Genomic DNA, 14047 nt, shown 5'->3' with positions numbered 1-14047 from the left:
GACTGCCAGAGGCTAGTGTTTGTTTTTGTCTTTAGCAAGGCCTTTAGTCAGACAAGCTACCACAGAGCAATAAATAGTTTGGAACCGTGAGTCATGTTTCAGTCTCGTAACTAAGTGGCCATCGTGCATTTATTTAAAAAAAAGGCTTCCTTGCTTCTCTGTTTGTTGTTACAGAAAAGTAATTCTCCAATACAGTCCCTATGCCTCTCTTGGCCTGGCCTGCTGTCACTGTTGAAGGTAGCTGCTCGAAGGACTGGTATTTCTATCTGTTTTGTTTTGTGGAGTTAGAATTAGAATTGCTTTGCTGAGCGGTAAGCACATTAGTGGTGTAACGCCATGTGGTATGGTGTTCCAAGTGAGCCTGTGTCTTTGGATATGATGCGGGGCTGGGTGTGATTGGAGAGGTGCCTGGTATCTTCCCAAGATGTCAGTAAACCATCTGGGCTTTCCAAAATTCTGAGAGCAATGTAACACCTGACCTTTGGAGGGCACTATGGGCAGATGGATGGGCATCCCAATTGGCTCCTCTGCCCTCAGGGTAGAAGCAAGTACCACAGGTCACATGAAGGGGGCACACCTTGAAATGATGACCATCCCAACCATGACCATCTAGTTTTCTTGCCTTGGCAGCCTAATCTTCCTGTCACTGTGGGACAGAGGGGATGATGGGACCAGTTGGTGCAGCTCACGATGCATGGTTTCAGCACCACCTCGTTGCAGCTGGAGTTTGTCCAACGAGCTAAGGAACTGGTACAGCTTGACTAACAGGCACAAGGAGACATGTTACTCTTGGGTACGTTTTGGTCCTTGGATCAGGACCAATGTTTTGTCCCTTATGCTGATGGCCAGCATGCTCCTGTTTTGATTTTGTCCCTTTCCAGCTCTTCCTTTCTCCAAAGAGAACCAGGTGCTACTTGAAGGCCATCAGCCAAAAGCTACTGTCTGTCCAGGGTCTTGTCAGTGCCATTTGGATGACCTTGCACTTCTACCAGTTAAAGAAGTTGTAGCGAGTCCCTGCTGGTGGTAGACCTTTGGCAATGCTGGTGCTAAGAACTGAGTCTGCCGTAGACCCGGCACTGCCTGGACACGTAATTAGAGACAGTACCAGGACCAACAGTTGTCTAACAGAGGAGAGCACAGGTAGGGTGGACTTTCCAAAGGTCATGTAAACAGCTAGGGAAATGGTATTTAGGTCATCTGGCGGCTCAACCAAGGCTGAAATGTCTAGACTGTGCACACTTCAGGGATTAACTCTTGACTCTCCAAGCTGAGAGCCTGTGTGGGATCAATACTGTGACATTTAGTTTGCATCTGAGCTCTCTGACTAGCAGACACTGAGACCAGAGGTTGTAGGAAGAGTCAGTCTCTTAACTTTGTATGGGGCTTTCCTACACAAGGAAATGAGTATGATAAGGAAAGATGTTGAGTACATGATACTAACTTTTCCATGACTTTTCTACTTAGGCTTATTCTCTGCCTGTCCTGCTCCTGGCCACTCTTATGTTGCAGTCCCTGGTCTTGTCTGATTGCCATCTCTGTCTCTCGTGGACAGGAATACAGATGCAGACACTGACTGTTTGCAGTGTGTGTTACCTGAATTCTTCTGTTCATCCTGACATAAGTCTGGACAACTTCTAAAAGTGTTTGATTTCTATGCTGGTTTACTGCTGAATGGCTGCTCAGGTGTAGAAAACATGTCTGTACTCATTGTTGATCCCAGTTTCTTGTTCCTTGTTTTCTAATCACTCCTGCCTTGCATGCCTCTCTTACCCTTTAGGGAAAAGGCTTATGTTGCCTCAGTGAAAAGAACCAGGACAAGTTTGATTATCAAGAAGGTTGTGAAACTTCTTTTGCATGAGATATGAATAATTGCACACTTAGCTCCTGTTTCCATGCATAGTTTCCCAATGGCATGCACAAATACTGTGCTTCTGGGCTTGCAAGGCACCTGAGTTAAAGAGTACGTGCTGAGATCAGACATCTGTCTCTACTGTAGAGTCCTCTGGGTGAGTGAAACTGAGTACTCCAGCTTGTTGCTCCTGTCTGGGGTGGGTGCTGTGTCAGATCCTTAGCTGGCTAAAACATAACAGATCCAATAAGGTCCAAGCAGCTATGATTGCCCTATTCCCTTCCAAAGCCTGGGATGGCTGGGGTTGTTTAGCCTGGAGAAGAGAAGGCTCCAGGGAGACCTTATTGCAGCCTTCCAGTACCTAAAAGAGCCTACAAGAAAGCTGGAGAGGGACTGTTTACAAGGGCAGGGAGTGATAGAACAAGGAGGAATGGCCTGAAGCTGAAGGACAGTTGATTTAGATTAGATAGGAGGAAAAAATTCTTAGCTATGAGGGTGGTGAGACATGGGAATGGGTTGCCCAGAACGGGTTGCTGTGGAGGCCCCGTCCCTGGCAGTGTTCAAGGCCAGGTTGGATGGGGCTTTGGGCAACCTGGGCTAGTGGAGGGTGTCCCTGCCCACGGCAGGGGGTTGGAACTAGATGGTCTTTAAGGTCCCTTCCAACCCAAACCATTCTAGAATTCTACGGTCCGGTGGCATGTCTGTAGCAAGGCAGTGGAAATATCAGGTTGGTGCTAACTGGGATGACGGGCCTAGTGCCATCTTCGATTTGCATTGCCTCCTCCATCTCCCAACTCGGTCCTCTTTTACTTGTCACTGATGTGCGTTGGAAACTCTTGGGATGTCTTGATGGGTAAATGGAGGTGCTGATTTTTTCAAACAGCTTTTTGGAAGGAAGAGAAAGGTCTATGATACTGGGATTTATACTAGAAGGAACTATCTTTTGTTGGGGGGAGGGGAGGAAAAGTTTCTTTTTCTCCCATCTTCAAACAGCCTCTACTCAGGGCTAAGCAGGAGCTGAGGTTTCATTGAGTGTTGCTGTGGGAATGGGAGGCTGCAGGCTGTTTGCTGCTGCTCTGGGGCATGCTTTAGCAATCCCGGATCGGCGCTGGTATAGTGAAGGATATTCTTGTAACTGAGTGAGTCATAAAGCAGCTATTTCCAGAATGGTTGGTTCTTGTAACATGGGGTGGTATTGCCCTAGTGATAAAAAGATGTGCTGGCCAACAGAGCTGACTCAGTATCTCAGAACTCGAGAATTTGCCTGGAACTTAGTTTCAGCAGAGGAACCTGTACTTTGGTTAAAAAACGAAAACAAAACAAAAACTCCCTCATGGAAAAGACAACTTGTTTTAGGGAAGCTGTATTTGGAGAAAATTTTGAGGGTGGTGAGACATTGAAACAGGTTACCCAGAGAAGTTGGAGATCCCTCATCATTGGAAGTGTTCAAGGTCAGGTTGGATGGGGGCTTTGAGCAACTCGATCTAGCAAAAGATGTCCCTGCCCATGGCAGGGGGGTTGGACTAGATGATCATTAACGGTCCCTTCCAACCCAAACCGTTCTATGATTCTATGAAAGGAGAAATTTTCTCATGAGGTACAAACTGGGGTGAGATTTGGTGGAGTTTTCTGTTTTCATGGCTAAACCCATGGTTTTTTGATCAAACCTAGTTTGGTATTTCTAGAGGTATTTCAAGATCTCTTGAGTAGATGTTTCTAGTGACGGTGTTAAGCATAGCTTTAAACAGTGTTCCCCAGAGTGAAAGCGTAGGAAACAAAGATTTAAAACTGAGGTCAAGTAGGACAGCAAAATATAAAGCCTGAACCACCTGATATTGCTGTCTGTAGACAAATGCATGCTAGTAGCATCCCCTAAGCTCCTGGCTAGAAATGATATCATGTGCTCTGTGTTTAAGATCTGTGGCTGCAGATAGCTGACAACAATTTCATTAGCAACGATCTGGTCAGATAATGGGAGAGAGACCTAGAGCTGATAGGGAAGATTTCTAAAGACTTCCATGGAAAACCGCTATGTACATTTAATAAAAACTGTTGTAAGAAGCTTAGTTCTGATAAAACTCCAGGCATAGGCCTTTTTTTTTTTTCTTTTCAAAAAGAAAAGCTTGACTTGTCAGTATATTCTTGATTTGTTTCTTTTTTACAATTGAAAGTATGTTGGGTCTACTTTCTTTTTTTACTGCAAGTTTTGAAACCAACAAGTTCCCAAGATCAAAACAGGACGTTTTGTCTTCAGGTTGATCAGGACTAAAACTTACCTATCTGCAAAGTATGTCTTTGGGTATGTTTTTTCCCCTATTTTTCCCCCAAATCAAAGCAGGATGAGAAGCATGTCTTATACACAGCCTTGGATGCTCTTGAAACATCTGTGTCCTCACCACTGTCCTGTCTACTGCAGAAATGTCCTAGACAGCAGAGCACTGTTGACACTTGCCCTGTATCAGTCTTTATCTTAAGCAAATACTAACTGTGTATACAGCATAAGTGATGGACCATGCTGTGTCTCACCTTCCACATCCAGCCCAAACTTAATCTGGACCTAAAGGCTGGCTGTAAAGATGTCCACAGTGTGTTGAAGGCTCCCATCGTGGATGCAGCCGAGTCAGAGTGCTCCTAGCTCTAAGTTGGCTCAGTGGTTGCTCAAGTAGTAGCAAATCACTGTCATTTTTGGCTCGGTGTTTTAAAGCAAAACAACATCATTTCATGTTGTAACCTGTGGCAATCTGGTAGCTGCTGCACAATCAGCTGAGTTGTCCATGCAGTGGGGACAGGTTAGCTGGTGGCGGGAAATATCCTGATCTGGAAGCTGGATGTCTTATCTCTGTTGAGGACAGCACATAGGTAGCAGGAACGTGAAGCTGTTCAGAGGAAGATAAAGAAAAATCCTGGCTGTCCGGCCTGCTGTTGGAGGCATCCAAAGTAGCAAGGGTGATTAGGGGTGAGGAGAAGTGGGAGAAGAGGAAAAGCAGCGAGTACGAGCGTACTGAGAACTTGGTTGCACAGATGATGACTTGCCTTGCCCACATCCATGAACGATGTCTCGGAGCTGAAATGTAGAGACGCAAACATCAGGACTTGGGGCTTCTGCTGCTGCTCACTGGGGTTAAGATTGAGAAGCAGCCTGGAGGTTTCAGACTGAACACGATACTGTGCAAATTCTGAGCATTTCAGGAAAACTAGCTGAGTGACTGGAAAGAGAATACTGCTGAGGAAACACAAGCAAAATAAAAGATGTGCCACAAACCAAACTGTTACACCTCTCTGTGTCAGCAGAGCTTTACCAGACTGGAGTTAAACAGAATAATGGGGCAAAAACACGCACAACAAGCCACGTCACCAAAACTGTACAGAAACAATCCATAAAGCTGAGCTTGAGGCCCAGACCTAAATGCACTCAGTGGGTTGAACAAGAAGACCTTACATGTAAGGTGGGCTCTCCAGTGTCCATCTCCCCCAGCATGGAGCAGAACTTCTGGGCCTTTCACGCAACGCTGCAAGGGAGCTGGAGATCCCCCAACCTTTGTGCTCAATAGGGAACTGCTCAGCACTGGGACCTCTGAAATGCTCTCCCCTTTCTAGAGAGCAGATGTCATCATAAGGTCTGCTGGGGAGCAATCTCCATCCATATAGGGTCTGGAGGCTGTGAAGTCCTGCTAGGCTCAAGCACCTATGTGAAGAGTTTGAAAGGAGCTGAGGTGGCTGTCTGCCATCTCATCCCTTGTGGATGAGCACTTCCTCAGGATGTGAAAAATCTGATCTCATTCCAAATTTTGAACTGGAAGAAAAAGATCTGTAATTGTGCCGAAGCCCTGATTGCCAGCTCTTTGACTTCACAGCTTGCAGATCAGGTAGGAGGCCGGCGGTCAGCTCATTACTCACTCATCCTTTCCACTCCCTGGCTGCATCCTTCCCTGGTATTGTTCCCTGCTGTGTGTGAGGGTTGCTACTCTGCCAGCCTGCATTGAGGCTGACAGTGAGTTATGGGACACATCCCGCTCTGAAAAGACCCCAGCAGTCCAGGAAAGTGGGAAGGAAGTCAACACAATAGAAGAACCTCTCCAAACAAAAGATGATTGAGGCACCTCTGGTCTCCTGTTACATCCTGAGCATCCTCGCTGTAGAAACCCGCTCTTCCTGATCCCTCAGCCTGCAGTAAGTTCCAGTAGTTTGCAAAAGTCCTTGAAATCATATAGCTGGGAAGGAGGCAAGCTGCTGAGCCGTAACACATTGCAGTGCCTGGGAAAGAAGGGGGCTTTGTTACTGCTCTGCAGCACGCTCCGAAGCAGAAGGGAAGGGCACGGGGCTTTTGCTGGGCAGCGTATCTGCTTTTCCTGATGTGGAACGTGAGAGTACAGTGGCGGCTGTTGCTCTGACAAAACGCTTGTGGGGATTTGCTGTAATCGTGGATCATCTGGAAAAATGCTTTTGTGCTTTAGGAGGTGGGGTGGTGGCTGAGGTCTAATAGATGGGTTGGGAGGACTCTGGGTCCTCCTGATAAATGGACTTGGGGGTTTTGGGGTTGTTTTTAGCTTTTTTTTTTTTTTTTTGGTAGAAGGAGGGTAAATAGTTACTGCTGGGTGAAGTGTAGCAGAGGACAGACTTTGCACGCATCACGTGCGGGTTGTCACACGCTCTCGGCAGCCAGCTCTGAATAGCAGGAAACGTCCCGTTTCCCAGGGTTTCCGTCTGTGAGCTGAAGCGGGCGCACAAGTCGTACGAGGAGAGAGGCTGGTAGAGCAAGGAGAAAAAGCACGGGAGCTTCATTTGGCAAACTGCTATGGGAATGCACTGTAGGTGAAAAGGGACTGGAGCTGAGAAACGCCACTGCACAAAGAAAAACACATCCTGTCCTTTTCCCTTTCAGTTTCCTGTATTTTAAGTTTCCCCGACACGGGCGCACAGATCGCAAAATTTCTCATCCTTTTTAAAAACAGAAATAACAAGCAATCGCTTTAGAAACCTTATTTGCACGGGTTTCGTAACTGTCTCTCTGGGCTCTGTGGGTGTCTCATCTAATGAACAGGCCCAGATCTGTGTTTCAGCAAACGAGGCGGGTGGACGTGGGAGGGAGAGGTGGGAGGGGAGAGCGACGGCTCTGGGAGCACCAAGTATTTCAGGACTCGGAAGCTCGGAGGAGCTGCTGCCATAGCACTTACCACGGGGGAAATTTAATTGGCCGCCTTATGCAAGGTACGTTGCTCTACACGCTGGTTATTTTTGGGGTTTTGTGACCAGTCGGTTGTTTTCCCATTGATCCTGAGGCTCGGTTTTATGTTTAGACGTGTACCGTAGGAAGGGTGTAAGATCAGCCTTAGCAGGCTGAAGGGACTGCTGAAGGTAATGTGCTATGAGGAAAAGTCCTGAAGCAGAGTGAGGTTTGGGAGTGTCTTCTACAGGTAGAAATTTTACCTGTGCAAGTGACCAAAGGTGTGGAGTGCGTTTTCCTGGAGCGTAAAATGCACTTGCACGCACCCCTGTGCTTTATCTAGACAACGCGTTGGCCTTGCGTAAAGAAGGTACGTTGTTTAAGGTATTTAATTCCCAGGATGGTCCAGACTCATGGCATTAAATCCTCTGCTTGCTCTCACCTTGTGTTTTCCAGAAAGGGATGCTGGAGAAGCCTGTGCACGCTCGGTCCCTCTCCTGCAGGCAGCTGCCTGATCCTCTGTGCGTTGGGGCTTGCTCCTGTTTTGAGGGAGGGATTTCCCACCCGTGCAAGCAGGCAGCCTCACCTGGTAAAATACAAGCCTGATGAAGTAAGGCTGGAAACCACACATTCGTTCACACTGGGGTTGCACAGCTTGCCTGGCAGAGTAAAGAAACCAGTACCCAACTAATTAGTCAGGGCGAGAGAGGCTGATAAGCTTGCCTGGGTTTCTGCGAGGGAGGGAAGCGATCAAAAGCTTGCAGGTGTCTTAGGTGTTAAGTGAAAAGTCTGGGTCAAAGGCACAATTATAGGGGAACAGTAACACACTTAGGACTTTTTTATTTAAAAGTAACAAACAACTATGTGTTTAAAGCCAGAAGAGGAGGAGCTGCAGTTCACAGGAGGGACTGTTTTTAAACTTTAGCTTAGTTTAGTTTGGACCTGAACCAAAGCTGTGTCTCTTTGTCTGTGGAAATTTCCTATGGCCTGGAAGCTTCCTAAACCTTGCAGCTGCTCCCTGAACTTGGTAGTTTTGTTACTGCTGCTGCTTCAATGACCTCAATTCCCAATGAGCTGCAAGACCAGGTTTTTGAGGATCTGCAAGGAAACCAGACAGGAGTATCTGTCAAGACCCTGCCTTCAATCTAGTAATGCATTTTGGAGGCCAATAATACCAGTGAGTTCAAGAGGGATAAGATAAATTCAGGGACAACAGGTCCACAGGCAGATAGTAGATGTAGGGTTGCGCCCTTTGAGAGCTCTAAAGCAACAGTTGGTTGTTGAGCGAATACAAGAGGCATAGGCCTCGGAATATGGCCAAGCTTATGTTTGTTCTCTAAATAACTGCTCTTATTCTTACTGCCAGACTAGCTAGACCACTGGCCTGACCTGGTTGGGTATTGTTTACATTCATGTTGAATTGGAAAGGGCTCATGCAAAGTACTTTGGGCTCAACAAACAGGAATTTTCTTGTGAAACAGTTTTGCCAGAGCTTTGACCAGCTCTTCAGGTCATCAAAAGACCTGGGTTTTGGCACTCAAAGCACCTCAGTGAACTGTGGCGTCTCAGAATGATGATCAGAGGTTAAGAAGCACCAGCGACTCTTTGCAGGTCTGTCCTGCCTTCAGTGGTTTGTAATTTGTCCTCCAAGAGCACCTGAAGGGTTTGATGAAACACTAGAAGCTTCCTACTATGCTCAGTCTTTGGTAAAGGCTTTGGGCACTAGAGGAGAGAGGGATTAAAATTTGGCAGCTTTTCAGTTGGGATTGTCATTAATGTTCCTGTGTATGAGTGAGTTTAAAGGACCCAAACAGAAATCAGAGAAAGGCTGGATTGCAGGGATTAACTAATCCAAGCATGTGTGGGGGTTTTTTTTGTGGGTTTTGGTTTTGGGTTTTTTTCCTTCTTTCCCCCCTCCCTTTCCATTCCTTTGTCTGGACTTCAGCCCTGCGTTGTTTCTGGCAGGTATTGGGGATACCGTCAAGTGCTGAGACTTTGCATGGGGCGCTTGGTAGGGCAGATCTGGGAGGTTTTGTGAGTGGCGTTTTGTAGTGGCATATCGTTAGCTTTTGGACATTGCCTCTAGCATAAACTAACATCTGTGAGATGGAGGGAGAGGCAAGTAGTGGTGTCAAAGGGCAGGGTGGCTAGAGGAGGGATCCAGAGCCTCCCTTGTGAATGTTTGGTGGAGCCAGCCATCTCAGAAGTGGCTGTTGTTACCGTTTTATGATGAGTTTTTGTCTTTTAGCACAAAGGAATTGAAATCCTCTCTGGTCCTACTGAAGTTCTGGAGGTCCTGAGTGGAGAGAGAGGATGGTTCAAGGGGGATGACATTACTATACGCTGAACTCTATCTCATCTGTGAAGCAGTTCTGCTACCATCTCTCCAAATGTCCCAAGAGACACTCCTCTGATACTGTTTGTGCCTCTGGGTTGGTTTCCAGGCTGTAATTCAGATTCCCATACTCAGAGTCTGACTCAAAAATGTTTCAATGTAGATGGTAACACATATTCTAAACCCTGGATATTTAGTGCTCTGTCATTTTTCTTGATTTTTGAGGCCATGAAGAAAAGAAGAGTAGGCATATTGGGAGTATGAGACCAAGGAGATGAGCTCCTGCTCCCAAAGCTGCTACCAGAGCTGTGACACAAAAATTGTCACTAGCTGTCGTCTCCTGGCTTTCTCGTGTTTCTACTTCAATGGAGAATTATTGAGTCCCCTCTTCTCACAGTCTCCTTTCCTTTGTTGCCTCCAGACAACCCGTAGTTTTTTCAGGTTTGGTTTGGAGTTTCATCCAGTAACACCAAGTCATTTTGCGTTGCATGTGAGTGGCTGGGTCAAAGTAGTTCTGCTTCAACATGCATAAGCTGCTTGCAAGTGATAACGATAATGATAGCGGGATCTACCAGGCCATGGTGGATTAAAACACTAAGTAACATCATCTCACCTGTGGGCCTTATCGTACTTGCCTTGTTATTGCTAAAGCTGAATGATATCCTTAATCGTGGTGGGAGTGATCTTCTCTAGCCTCAGCTGTCAACAAGTAAAGGGTCTTATTTATTTAATTCTGTAGCCAGTGGAAAAAGAGCAGGCATGCCCAAAGGCCCACCCATCTCATTTATGCTGGATTAAATTGACCTTCTCATGTGCCTCTCTCTTGGTTACGAAGGGAGTCTGGGGTGGGTAGTTCAGCCTTCAGAGATCCAGAAAGGGCAGATGGGTTTCTTCCATTTGAAGTCAACTAGAGGTTTATCGTGGTTTTTATTGGGCTCAGGAGTGAACTTCCTAAGGAAGGGACGTGAATGTCCAATTTGGGTTTGGGGAAGAAGGAAAAAAAGCTGCTTCAAATAAGATTTGTGTAAAGCTTTTGCATTCCCTGTTTTTGCCACAACAAAAAAAAAAAAAAAAAAAAGAGGAAGAAAAACAGTCTCCTCCTCTACACATAGCTTCCTGTTTTTCTGTGTTAAAGATGGATGAATAGAAAAGTCTAGGGTAAAAAAAAAAAAAAAAAAAAGGTACTCCTTTGGCTGAAAAATCAATTACACAGCTCAATGCTTTCTGAGGAGAGTACGGAATGCTTGTTTGGCCATTCACAAGCTCCTAGCCACACACTGCTATCCTAAATTTGCTGAGATTTTAATGTGGTCAATATTTTGACAACCTTGCATTGTGTCTTCAGTGCTTGAGGTCCTGTCATGCAGATGACCATCAAACAATTTTATGACTGATGAATAAAATCCTCAGTATCAAGCCAGGCTACCTCATGTCTCATAATGCAGAAGAACATGCCTGGAGAAGAATGGCACAAAAACTGGAAAGAGTTGTAGTAATACTTCCTTCATTTGTGCTTCTTGTCTACTGAGGGACTTCCTGAGCCGGAGAGTCGATGCCTTTGTTTTTATTAGCTTTTAATTGTTTTTTTCCTCCGTGGGCTTGTCCAGCTGCTTTTGAATGCATGTATAGTATTTTCATAGCAACGACAGACTCTTGTGGCAGTGAGTTCCATGGCTTAATTAGACGTGGTGAGGTTGGATGTCCTGTTTGTCCTGAGCTGGCCCCATTGCTTGAGGGTAGAGGTGGTTGTGCTGTGCTCCAGGTGTTTGCTGTGTGGCCTCATCTGCCTATGAACCCGGACCAACCGAAAGCCTGAGGGTGTTGTGTTCAGGGTGGGAGTCTTGATGGGTTTGTTTATTTTCTCATGGTTTTAAACTATGTTGTGCACTGTGCCTACCTACTTTCATTGCTGTCCTGCTCAGCAATTTCCCCTGGTAAAGAAAATATGGGACCAGACCTTGCCTAGTTCCTTCACACGGCTGGCATTGGCACGCTCCCTGTATCCCATGCTAAACCCTAATCCAAGTAACTGCTCCCTGTGTTGTTCTCTTCCTCCTTTGTCTTGGGATTCAGGGGTTTATTGTCTTTCTACCCTGTTTATTCCCAATTACCTCTTAACTCATTGTGTGCTTCTGTCTGCTGTTGAGGTGGCTCCGGTAAGTTGAACGCTAATTCGTCCCGAGTCGTGACCATCTGAGGCTTGACAAGAGCAGAGTCTGAATGGGAGAATTTGCTCCAGCATGTTGGTGTTGGTTAAACAAAGCCTGGGATTGTGTTTTTTTTTTTCTCTTTTTTTCCACATGACAGAACGGTCTTTGTGCCAGCCTGAATGCAGACTCAGCTGGAGCATGACACGTGAGGGGGGATGATGTTTGGAAAAACAATTAGGTTGCATGAGGATACTTGGCCTCTAGAGAAAAGTAGCAAAGGTTGGGACAGAAAGAGGAATGTCTTAACGTTGGCCACCAGAGTTTGCCCCCCTGTGGCTGAAGGGCTCCTGAGTTTATGGACTCTGAGCTGGCTCCGCTAATTGAATGAGGAGATCCCACCCTGCCTGTGGGCATGTTCATGTGTACGTTAAACTATACTGGGGATGGACCCAGGTTAAAAGCTCATCTGGCAAAGAGGGCTAGGGTCCATGGTCCAAGCTCAAATAAATCTTTCCTCTCCCTTCGTATCCCTTAAGACCAACTCTTAATGCTAATCCATTCCCCCTCCCCCCATTTTTTGATCATATTAATCATGATTATACAAATGTTGAGCTGACCAAGGGGGAAACAGATAGTTAGGTCTGTGTTCATTTTGGTTTAAAGTCCTGAGATTTGCCTGTTACATCACACACTGTGACGTAAAGCGCTGGCCTGTAATTGTCTTAGTCTAACGATAAACTTCTAATAAGTTTATCTGCTAGTTTCTGAGGGAGAAACTCCCTACTGGCAGGTTTTGTGTAGAACTATACATTATTCTGCCCTGTAATGTGCATCCTTTAGAGCTGCTTGGGGAAAGACATAATGCTCATGCAAAGGGTGAGTGAGTGGTTAACAGCAAGAGAGGTATTCTGGGCATCTAGAAGAGAGTTTTAAATTTCAAATGTTTTAGGCTGTAGCAAAGTGGAGGGGCATTTACCAGTCCAAGTGTAAGTGCCCATGATCTATGTTACATTCTTAGATGGTTTTAGATGCTTTAGTTAAAAGCAATACCATTACTGGCATGAAAGTAAGTGGCCCAGAGAGTGAAAAGCATTATCTGAGGAAGAGTTTCAGGTTCACCCTGACAGAGAAGTATCTTTAGTACCTCTGGGCTTTAATTTGGAACACTTTTATTTACTTCTGAACTAGAGCTTGAATTAAAGCAGCTTTATCCCTGCCTCTGCGAAGACGATGTACTCACGGGCTGTAGTAGGAAGGGACCTCTTCAGGTGCATGGCAGCAATAACTCACCTGCCTCTCAAAGGGCAGGGAAGGGAAAACTTGGCCTGTTTGAGGACTGCATGTGTCAGAGTGATGGACTGGACTCATTTCTGAGGCAGTTGGTAGTAGAAAGATCATGAACTGCAGGGATGGATGAGATCGCAAGGTCTGCAAAGTCACGATGCCCTTTAGGATGGCTGATGCAGGGAAGGGGAAGACTTGAAGGAGAGGAGGGGCTACAGCAAACATGGCCGTGGCATTTACATCCAGGTGATTTAGTATTAAAATGCCCTAAGCAATTCCAAAATCTGGTTTCTTCCATCTGAGGAGTGTTTTTGTTGACTGATGATCTTAATTTCAGCACAGAGGGGGATTCACAAGAGGAAGATGGAAAACAAATAATCCTTCTGTGGATGTGCAGTTTGTTCCTTAATGTACAGAGGCTGATAAGATTGTTTGACTAAATGTGTGTTTCCATGAGAAAATTTGTGTCACATATGAAATCTATGGGGCTTTCCAGACACTTTCCTGGTGGAAGAGCTGCCTCAGAGCTACATACTCCAAAGTAGAAAGGGGTTCTATGTGAAGCTGAGAGTGTGGCCCAGCATTTCCCCAAAATGCCTCTTTGCTTGGTTTCCTATCTGTTCTACCTACCCTTCTGGCAATTTCCTGAAAATGGGTATAACAACCTGTCGTGGCTCCTCAAGATGTGTATTTTCTTGCCAAACTGTGCATTCAGCAGCTTTGGACAGACCCTATTGAGGATGAATGTTCCTCGAGATGACTCGGGCTGCTCCCATCTATTGGATGCTCAGCAGCTGCTTAGGCTGGTATTAGCTGCTGCATCACCCTTCTTTCTGCCCCCATTGTCATGCTCAGCGGACAGGCCAAGACCGTGATGAACCACAGAGACCCGGTGACTCCTACAGAAGTTGTTTCTCAAGGTCTTTTTCCTGTTTCTACATGAATAGTATTATGTGTCCCTTCTCTAATTACAGACCTGTGCTGTACAGCTTGCTTGTAGCTTCATTTAGGGAGAAGAAACAGATGTGTTTCATGCTTTGGAAAATGTTCTCCTAGGGAGACATCGTCATTCCTCATGGGAGCCTGAAGCAGGCTGGTGGCTATTTTGTTTTGCCAGTGGAAGTCTCTGTCCTCAAAGGCTGTAGATTTTCTGATTTTGCGTACAAAACCAGGTGCTGTCATGCTATGTGCAGCTAGTGGACCCTTCCTTGGAGGTGCACTTCTTCAATTCTGGCCATCAGGAGTGCACCATCTTCAAAAGTCTT

The 14047-nt window shown here is 46.0% G+C and overlaps 1 protein-coding gene across 4 annotated transcripts in view; it reads left to right on the top strand.

Moving 5' to 3' along the window:
* ALS2CL (ALS2 C-terminal like) overlaps positions 1–14047 on the top strand; it is a 47044-nt gene that overhangs the window by 1785 nt on the left and 31212 nt on the right. The window contains exons 1-2 of one of the 4 annotated variants that reach the window (XM_075746871.1): positions 6973–7057; positions 7470–7623. The exons of 2 other annotated variants lie outside the window; for them this stretch is intronic. The gene's annotated coding sequence lies outside the window, so the exon portion shown is untranslated. Of the gene's footprint in view, positions 1–6946; positions 7058–7469; positions 7624–14047 lie in introns of those variants that run through there. One more of the 4 variants, XM_010307667.2, reaches the window with a different exon arrangement.

Source organism: Balearica regulorum, chromosome 2 (genome assembly GCF_011004875.1).
Source record: "Balearica regulorum gibbericeps isolate bBalReg1 chromosome 2, bBalReg1.pri, whole genome shotgun sequence".
Classification (NCBI taxonomy): domain Eukaryota; kingdom Metazoa; phylum Chordata; class Aves; order Gruiformes; family Gruidae; genus Balearica; species Balearica regulorum.
This window is presented reverse-complemented; position numbering and strand designations above follow the sequence as displayed.